General features: G+C 43.5%; 1 pseudogene; it reads right to left on the bottom strand.

Annotated features, from left to right (window-relative positions):
- Positions 1-8076: 8076 nt before the first annotated feature.
- LOC114096721 (pre-mRNA-splicing factor SPF27 pseudogene) lies at positions 8077-8977 on the bottom strand (annotated as a pseudogene).
- Between the last annotated feature and the right edge of the window lie 499 nt (positions 8978-9476).

A 9476-nucleotide genomic window follows, 5' to 3' on the forward strand; every position in this document is an offset into this window, starting at 1 on the left:
GCAGGCCTACTGTGTGCGCAGATTTCTTCAGATATTTTACAGGTACATTCTTTTACTTTACAACCAAGGTCATTCCGCTTAGAGTTTTGACACAAGCAGCTAGCCAGTTTTCCCTCTCCATTTCCTCCATTATCATATTCTTTAAAGTCCTTCTTCTCTTCCTGCCCTCAACAACAAGTTTTCTTGGCACTGACTGGTGTTTACATAAACCTGCTGTAATATTGGCCACATTACAAAAGCCAAATCCTCCACGGACTGACAGCCCCCTGCAGCTACACTTTCTTCTTTCTACACCTGTTTTTAGCCCCAACACTCAAGAGTCAGTCTATGTTTACTGATTACATTTCCATCTATTTCTCTTAAACCTCAATAGTCCAGTGACAGCTGGACTTCCTCAGCCCACGGAAGTTCTTCTCAAGGCCACCCTTGACTTCCATGTTACTGAGTCCAGTGATCAATCCTGAGTCCTCACTTTGCTTGGCTTCTCGCCAGCTCAGGACACAACAGACACAACCGATGCTTCTTGGAAGATTTTTCATTTGACTCCCCAGCAGCAACCCCTCGCCAGCCTCACAGGCTGCTCGGTTGCTCAAACCCCAGGGTCCCAATTCTCTGGCTTTATTTCCTCTCTAAATAAAAACCTTTACCTTGAACTTCAGACAGATAGGCGGATAGAAAATATAAATTTATATACATATAATATATGAAACTTAACACAATCAAAGTCACACTTCTGCTTCTCTTCCCCAAACCCAGGAGGGGGAACATCACCTTCTCAGGGAGGCTTGACTGGATCATCCTGTTTAAAACTGCTCTTCCTCCACGTCCCCTTTCCCTGCCTCATTGTTCCCATGGCACTTGCCACCTGTGTCGTCTACCTTTGTCAACTGATATCCTGTGACGTTCCCCTTTCCTTTGCTGTCTAGAATGTAAGCTCCAGGAGGGCAGGACCTTAGGTCTGTTTTGCTCGTGGTGGGGTCCTCAACTCCTAGATTCTAGTGCCTGGCATAGAATAAACTCTCAGGAACAGTCATTGAATGAATGAATGAATGAATGAATGAACAAAGGATGATGGAAAAGGACTTAACCTACTTGGTGCTTTAAAAATAGGCTAGAAACTACAGGAACAGGAAGGAAATTGGCTGCGAGTATTTCTTTTCTTTTCCCATTAGACTCATAATGAGACTGCACAGTTGTGTTATTATTTCAAAAGCAACAGCTTTCCAGCGTTTAACAATGTGCCAAATGTTTTTGCTGTTTGTTTCCATTCCTTTTCCCCTAATGGGGAAGGGGAGGTGCTTGCTGATTTCCCCTCTCATTACCCTCAGGGACTGGTTTCCCTTCAGCACGAGGCTTCTCTTCTTGGGTTCAGCCAATGCTCACTTGATAAAATCTTTGAGCCCCTACTATGTATTCTGTGTCTATGTGAATTATAAATGCATTGTACATCACAAACATACACCCAATGCTCATGCCACACTCCTAGCTATCTCCACTCCTAGGAGTGTTTGTGACCAGCATCACTAGTGATGTCACCTCTCTGCCAGGAGGTCTTTGATGCAGCATACAATGATGTGGATAGTTTCTAGACTCTTCTATAGAATTCTAAATCAGTGTCAAAAAATGCTAGACCCTCTTCACATGAAAGTGGTTGCATATCCATTGAACAAGGTCATAAATGGTGCTTACTGGATATTTGGAGTCACAAGTCCCTCACGACAATTTGAACTGCCAGAATCCACACCGACACACTCGTGTCACTGGGAAGTCAAGAGACCTGGGCCTTCCTCTGGGCCACCTACTGGGTGTACCGCCCTGAGCAAGTTATTCTAACTTTCAAAGACAATCTTGTCATCTGTAAGATGGAAACACGTAACCTGCTACATAACCTGCTACCTGTGCTGTTTGTGGTGTAGACCAACTGATGGACTGTGACAGGGCTTGTAGGGACTTGTGATCAGATGCGAGGCTAAACCATTAGGACACCCCTCCAGGGGGGTGTGCTTTAATCCCTCTTTCATCAGCCTCTTTAGAAAAAAATTGCTGAGGTTATGTGGTGGTGGATTCTTTCCTTCTCTTTATTTTCCAACTTCATCAGGCATATGCTGAAAATAAATTTGTTATTAGGCTGTGCATCTTTAGGACGGTGACAGAGTGTCCTCAGTTTCATTGCCCCTGAAAGTTCCTGCAATCAGCACTGGTCCCAGAACAACAGCACACCTGCTTCAAAGACCCCCTGGGGGCTGGGGGCTGAGGACGCCCTCATCTGAGAGTGAGGCCAACTTGAGGACCTGGGACTGAGCTTCTTCCTTAGGTCACCCCCTAAGAGGAATTTTCCCTCCGGCTTTTCCAAGCAGGCTCATTTCCTCTTGAACATTTTTGCCAGCTGCTTTCAATCCTAATATTTTGGCAGCTAAACAGCATGCTATTCTGCAAAAGAGCTGGGAAACTGCTAATGATCCCATATTAACAGCTTTTCAGCTCTCCCATGTTCCCTTTCAGGATCTAAGGTTGATACTAGGACATGTCTCCTGCTTTTTGTCCTGGACAAGAGAAGCCACTATCTAGGGCTTCACATTTTAGAGTCCCAGCCCCATATTTCCAACACAGAGAGACTGTGAAGGAAAACATGGGCACCTCCGTCACTCAGGATCTGCTGCTCAACCCGGTACAGCATCGCACATCACCTCGATCACAGTTTCTTGAAAATGACACCATCCGGGTCTCAGGACATGGCTTCTCCACATCTCTTGTCTTAGGTCCTTGAAACAAAAGGTGACTGTCTGAAATGTCAAGAGTTGGGGTTGTGTTGCTTCCCAAGCTGGAGATCGACCTTAGTTCAGAAGGTGTGTTAGCTGGGGAGGGGGAGGTGATTGATTGGCAGAAACACTGAGGTCAAAGAGGAGACAAATCAATTAACATGTCAAATCCTTCCTATCACATAGCAAGAATGCAATAGATTCTTGCATAATGCAGTGTGTGTCACATATCCATTTTCTTGCTCATCATGTTCCCTTGTGATTCTGGAGTTACCCATAAATTAGTGCAGTATTCACAACAATTGTATACAGCAGTTAACGAATATTTTGCAATATGAAACAGTTCATATTACCTTCGTGTGCGTGCGTGGGTGGGTAATCAACCCTCTACTTCAACCCTATTGATATTGTAGACTGCTTCCTTGGCATGGAGCAGATCTATGCTGACCTAGGATGTTTGGCAGCATCCCCCCTTCTCTATCTTCTAGACACCAGTATCAAGTTGTGTCAATCAAAGATGTGCTCGGACTGGGCACAGTGGTGCACACTGGTAATCCCAGCTACTTAGGAGACTGGGGCAGGAGGATGGCAAATTTGAGATCAGTCTAGGCAATTTAGCAAGACCCTGTCTCAAAAATAAATAAAATGACTGACCCCCAGTACCACAAAAATAAAATAGATGTGTTCAGACATTACCAAGGACTTCTGGGGAGCAAAATCACCCCCACTCGAGAACCACCTCTCTAGATAAAATGTGCATGAGGGTGATCCTGTTTCTTTACACTGGCAACTATATGACTATTGCACACTGAAATTTGAAGAATAGTTTTATTTAAATAATATTGATTAAAATTTTTATATCCATTAGTTATAATTGTATTTAACCTTTAATTTTATCAGATACTTTTAGTATTTCAAAAGAAAAAAATTACTGTTTTGAAAACATAAAAAAGACACAAGTTCTAATAGTTTACATTTAGTTTAATCTATGCTTTATGATGAAAATTTGTTGAAATGTTGGACACTGAATAAAATCAGATTTTTAAAATCCAGATCATTATCAACAATAGAACACATATGATATGAATATGTGTGTTCTTGATTACTTACTAACATATTTAGTGATTTTGCTGAAATGAAAACGTATGGGATAAATATGTCATAATTTATGAATGATGTATGCTTTTTAAAAAAGCAGATTATGTATTTTAATGTCACCCATTACAATCAAAAGGAAAGAAAAATACATAAATGGGGGACATAAAGCATCCACTTTCTATATATAATGAAAATTTCATTCAGGTCACATGCCCATAATACAAAGACATTTTTAGAGAAGTTTTTGAAATGCCTACTTTTCCCCATTAATCTTTTTTTCATTTACACATAATAATTGTGTAAACATTTTTGTGGCATACAGTACGGTATTTCAATACTGTATGCAATGTGTGATAATCTGTTTTTATACCATTACTACCACCTGATTCTACAATTGCAATTTTATCATTTTGTTTCATATGTGAGAGAACAAACTCTAATGTTTTTTTCTTTTTCTCCATGAATTCTTTGGAAAAATAAGTAAAGGTGCATTGAATATTGATAGTATCTGTGTAAAAATTGTGATGTACAGTCATTGCACTTAAAATATATAAAATCATCTGAAAAATTCTAAGTGATGAAAGGCCAATTTTTTTCCTGCTGTATTTTAAAAAAGGAAATAGAATGACTAATATTTTCAGGAAAAATAAATGATGTCTGTTTTTACTCTATTACTCACCCCAATATCAATTCCCATCAAACAAACACTAAGGCATACACACAAGAATAATTCAATTCAGTCATATTTGGTATCTGGCTGAATTTCATCATATGAAAACTAGTTTTATACACATTTTGTGTTTTATTGTTTTGTATCGTCAGAGCAGGTGGAGATCACATATTTAACTGAACAACTTATTTGCTTGGTTTAGGATATATGATCCTTGGGCCTCCACTGATCCTTTTGCCAGGGGTCTGACACACATGCAGACTTGGTCGTCCCCTTGACCCAAGGCCTCAGTCCAGGACCCGAAATAGAATCCTGCCAGCTCTGGAGCTGGAGACTGGTTGAGGCTGGGGTCAAGGGAGGTTGAGGCTGGCTGCTCAGTCTTCTGCCATGGGTTGTAAAAGGGTCTCCACCCCTGAACAGCTAATTTTGAGAGAGAGAAGCCTTATTAATCTCCACTTTTTATATCTCCTACTCTTTTTTCTCATTCTTTCTCTATCCACAAGCTGTAACAAAGGAGAGAAACACCCATTTAGGAGTCATTGTATTTATTAAGTTCCATATTCGCTTTTTCAGAATCTTGCTTTCTGTTGTCCTAGGCAACAATTAATTGAATTTAATTCAATAGGGATTTATTAAGCTCCTTTTACCCGAGAGGCATGCATTTGTCCTCACAGGACCCAACAATTCAGGAAAATATGGCATCTCCCTCAAAGAGCTCACCCACCAGCAGAGGCAGGCAGGTGAGTAAGGAACTCTTATGTTGGGCTAAGACAAAATGAAAGGGTTTTACAAAGGGCAAAGATAACAGAGGAGGAGAAATGAACTTTTTCTGGGGAAACTTTTTCTGGATGATGCTTCACCAGGGTGTTCTCTGAGCTGAGTGGAGCAGAGTTAGCAGAACCCACCCCCACCCAGCCCCCCAGGCAGAGAGACAGGAGGAAGGACGAACAGTGAACTGGTGAATGCACTATTGACAGGAAAGTACAACACAACAACTAGCACCTGGCACATAGTAGGTGCTCTGTGGGCTCTTGTTTCCTTCTATTGTATCCTAACAGTGTGACCGTGCCTGGGTTTTCATGATAGAGCTTAAATTATTACTAGAGACATAATACTCTGTCCTCAAAGAACAATGGTTCCTTGAATTTTCCGGCCCTTGGCGTTGGAACTGTGCCTTTTAGCTACCTTCCATATGCACAAAAGCAGCTGTCCTCTCTGCAAGCAAAAGGGCAAGGGCAAAAAGTGAGGCTTAGGGCACACTGGCTGCCTACCACCCCACAGTGCTATGGAGATCAGAAGACATAGGAGCATGTGTGTTGGAGGCAGGGGGGGCAGTTCTTCCCAAAGACTCAGAAGACATCACCTGTGGTCAAGAACTCCAATCCTTGTTTGGGAGGAAAACAAACCTATGAAACAGACAAGAAGTGCCTTAGAACTTGGAAAGTTTGCATGTAAAATATCAGGACATGGAGAGACTCCCCCTAGGCTGGATGGATGCTGAGAGGGGAATAACACGGATCCGTGGGGTTAATCTGGTAGAGTCTCCTAGAGAAGCTGCATGGGAACCAGTCAGAGAGAAGGCACAGCGTGCTGGCTCAGCAGTGCACCAGAGCAAGTCAATTAGCAGAGCAAGTGAGGACAAGGACCAGATGCACCAGGTGGGGCCGACAGGCCATGCAAACAGAGAGCCACTGTGCACTGGGCCACTTCCCCAAAGGCAGTGGGTCAAGGGGCTGGAGAGGTGAGAAATGGGGTTGGGAGGAGGCCTTCTGGGGGCTGGAAGAACCTTCTGCAGAAAGGTGGGGCTGGATACCATTTAAAGTTTACTCCAATTGTCTTGTAGACAAGAGTCCCACTCTTTTGGGTGCCCGCCCCTCAGGATATACAGATGTATAACCTCACTGACAAATCAATCTGGGTAATACATTCCCCTTGCTTTAGGGTAGGTCTGTAATCAGGGCCTGGCCAGCCAGCACTATGGCATCCATCTTCTTGCTGTGCAGGAGATGGATGTGTCTGGATGTGAGATCTGGAACTGCTGCAGCCGTCTTGCTGCCAGCCTACGGAAGAAGCCAGTGGGGAGACAGGCAGAGCAGGGGGGTCACAGAGGAGAGGAGCCAGAGTCCTGGAGCCCTGCACTGGCAGCCTCCTCCTCCCTTGGGAGAGGGTAATTCCTCTTGTTACTGACTCCATTGGGGGGCAGGTTTTCTAGCACTTGCAGTCAAGAGCATCATAATATCTATGTACCTACCTATTCATGTATATATAATTATCTAGGCCAGTAGCAATGGGAAAGTTAGAATTCTAGAAAGAAAAACCCATCAAGGAAGCTGATATTAGCAAGTAACTGCCTATATTTCAGCATAGTTATTGCCCAAAGCCGAAGATACCATGTTGCTAGAGACGGGACCAAAAGTGGAGGTAGAGCCCAGGTCTCAGAGAGACTGTTGCTCTTTGCTGGTTTTTAGGATACTTGGGGGAGGGTTAAGTTATCCTGAATAAAGAGGCAGCACCCCACAGGACTGCTTAGTGGAAGCAACCAGGACAATGTAGATGAGGCTCAGTGCTGCACAGAGATTCAGGGCAAGGACCGGGTTTGAATCACTGTTCTAACCACCACTCATGAACTGTGTGATTTGAGTAAATCTCTCTTAGCCTCAGTTCTCTGGCAGACAAGTCATACTCCTCAGATGTGCTGTGTTTAAATGTCCCCTCCAAAACTCAGGTTGAAACTTAATTGCCAACGTAATGGTATTGGAGGTTGGGCCTCTAAGAGATGATTCAATCATGAGGGATTTTCCCTCATGAAGAGATTTGCACCGTTATCATTTGAGTAGTTTAGTTATCATGGGAGTGGGCTCCTGATAAAAGGATGAGTTTGGCTGACTCTCTGTTTAATGCTATCCCACCATTTTATACAGAGGCCCTCACCAGATGCCAGTGCCATGCTGTTGGACCTTCTAGCATCCAGAACTGTGAGGAAAAAAATTTTTTTTCTTTTCTTTATAAATGGTCCAGTCTGTGACATTCTGTTATAGCGACAGAAAATGGACTAAGAGTAGCTGTGGAGTGCAAGTGGGCCCTCCCTCCGTGACCTGCACTCTCTGGTTGTTCTTGGAATACTCACCAAACCTCTGCAAGGTGCTGGGCATTGTGCTGGGGTCAGATGCAGTGTTATAAAGGGCCATTTTTGCCATCAAGGATAGCAAGGCCTCCAGCAAAGGAGACCAACTCGTGAGACAGTAACTGGCAAGGTATTGTGCAATCTACTAAGTAGAGAGAGACCCAGGCTGTGAAGAATTTTTTTTTTCCTAAAATGCAATGAAGAAAAAGCTCAATGATTGCAAAAGCTCAGCAAGTTGGTGACTCAGTTGGCAAAGGGAGCCATTTCCTCTCTGCCTGTTCCCCCACGACTCACTGCACACCAGTTCTTTCTTTACCCTGAGACACGTCCTCAACTCATCCATGGGACCAGCTGGAGGAAGAAACCAACATCCCCAGCTTCCTCCATGGATTGTGTACTGGCTCACCCATTAGAGTCACTTTTTTTTTTTTTACCAAGTTGAAAATCTTTATTTCATTAAGATATACAAATAGAGTTAATACAAAAGTCCACATCTTTTGTGGTTTCTAAACATTTGACCATCAATGGTGTCCACGAGAGGCTGTTCTTCGTATTTCAGAGAAAGTTCAGATGTCTGACATTCTGTGAAAGCCCAACTTTTCTTCCTTTCTACCCATCAAATTAGTCTTTTCAGAAATCTTGCCGGATGTTTTCTTTGTTTGCCTCTCCATTTTGCTGCTTAATTTGAAAGATTTCATTTTCTAGTTGCACAATAGTCCGTTCAATTTCATAATTCTTACTGACCAGGGATGCCCAATTTGACTCCATTTCTCTTAATTTACATCCAGCTGTAAGTTGCATGTTCTTTCGCTGCCAGTTTAAGTCCTGAATATGTTTCCTTAACTTCTGAAGCTCTTTCTGTGCGTGTTCAATCATATGGACTAGATTTTCATTATATACTTTCCAGGCATTACATCCATGCTGAGACATTAGTTCCAGATTCTCAATTCGAACTGCCTGATGCTCTAACTGGGCCATAGAATTGTTTACACATTCTTGCCATGCGGTAATGTCATTTTTCTGACCAGAGGAAGGGGCTGGAAGTTCCTATCGTTTCATACTGAGCAATTCAATTGGTTGTCGGGCAGCCAGTCTTTCAAATTCATTTCTCATTATGTCAGTTTCAAATGCTGAATAATCCGGGGCTGTGAGGTAGCTCAAGTAGTTCTTGGTAGGTCGGTATCTGCGAGTTTCCTCCTCCACCAACGCTGCAGCCGCTTCTCGCTCGCCAGGCGCTTCATAACCTTGATCAAAATACGGAAGCGCGTCCACCACAACCTCGCCGGCCACTAGCCCCGTGCCCGCCATTCCAGAGACTTCAGGTTCTCCTGTCATTAGAGTCACTTCTCAAGGACAGTTTCCCAGCCTGTCCCTGAGGAAGGCCTGGCATCTTTCCCAGGTCCTGTGGCCGCCTGTCCGCTTGGTAACCCTGATCACAAATTTCAGTTGGCTTTCCTATAGAGCAAACTCCCACCCAGCTAAGAGCCAGACCAAGCCCATGCCTAATCAACCTTCATCTGAAACAAATCCTTTCTTAAATGGGAACTGAGCCAGGATTAATTCTCCATGCTCAGCCCCAAACCATAACCTTTTGGAATGGATTCTAGAGGTTTCTTGGAAGGGTCATTATCCCAGCACTCTGTTGTCCCATGGCTGTATTCGTCAGGCAGGGTACAAGTCGGTTTCTCTAGCGGTCATTGACTTTCATTCCTTATTCTGATAACTCCGGCTTCAAAACTGCCACAAGATTTAGTGACCCTTTCCAGGAATCCCAACCGTCCCCTTCCTCAGCACTCAAAGCCATTCTTCACCCTCACCTTGGAAA

Source organism: Marmota flaviventris, chromosome 10 (assembly GCF_047511675.1).
Source record: "Marmota flaviventris isolate mMarFla1 chromosome 10, mMarFla1.hap1, whole genome shotgun sequence".
NCBI lineage: Eukaryota > Metazoa > Chordata > Mammalia > Rodentia > Sciuridae > Marmota > Marmota flaviventris.